Here is a 686-nt window from a genome sequence, read left to right on the forward strand (position 1 = left end):
CACACACACACACACACACACACACACACACACACACACACACACACCGCTCTGGGTTATTTAATTTATTCAAAGAAAGAAGAGGTGCTGTCGTAAAGGCAAAAAGGCTGCCTGATGTCTTGTGGCATCCGAGGAGACAGATGGCCTGCTAAAGGCAGAAATTTTTGTGGAGTGGGGAGGGCTGTCTCAGAAACACAGTTCCCATTATTTCTGAAGGGCATTTGAGGACACCTGTCTTGTCTTCTGGTCTGTTCAGGGATCATAGTGTGCAGGTCAACCACTAGAGGGAGGCAGGGACCTGAACTTCCAAGAGCACACTGTCTGATGGCTGGAGCTCTTAGGACAGCAGTTTCATTCCATCTGTCTTTGGAGACCACTTAATTCCGAAGTTGATTCTTCAACAGTCATTAAAGGGCAGTGCTCCATGTGTTCACTTTAGACAGAGGCACACTGAATCTGTACACCAGTAGGGCCAATCTTCCATTTGGAAGGTATCAGAAGAAAGTAGGAAGCTTGCAACGCAGCCTTGCTATTTGAAAACATGTCAGCTTTTAACGCTCTTTTCTCACCTGCCAGGAGCATCTATTTCATCTGCTGTCTGAGGCTAGTCATAATCAAAGATAGTAAAGCAAGCTAATGAAGCAAAAGCTCCTTTGCCTTTCAAAATTGTACCTGCTATATGTAAC

The 686-nt window shown here is 45.3% G+C and overlaps 1 pseudogene; it reads left to right on the forward strand.

Annotated features, from left to right (window-relative positions):
* Positions 1–214, forward strand: part of LOC129666572 (60S ribosomal protein L13a-like) — a 19,118-nt pseudogene extending 18,904 nt beyond the window's left edge.
* Positions 215–686: the final 472 nt, after the last annotated feature.

Source organism: Psammomys obesus, unplaced genomic scaffold (genome assembly GCF_907164565.1).
Source record: "Psammomys obesus unplaced genomic scaffold, mPsaObe1.curated_primary_1811, whole genome shotgun sequence".
Classification (NCBI taxonomy): Eukaryota; Metazoa; Chordata; class Mammalia; order Rodentia; family Muridae; genus Psammomys; species Psammomys obesus.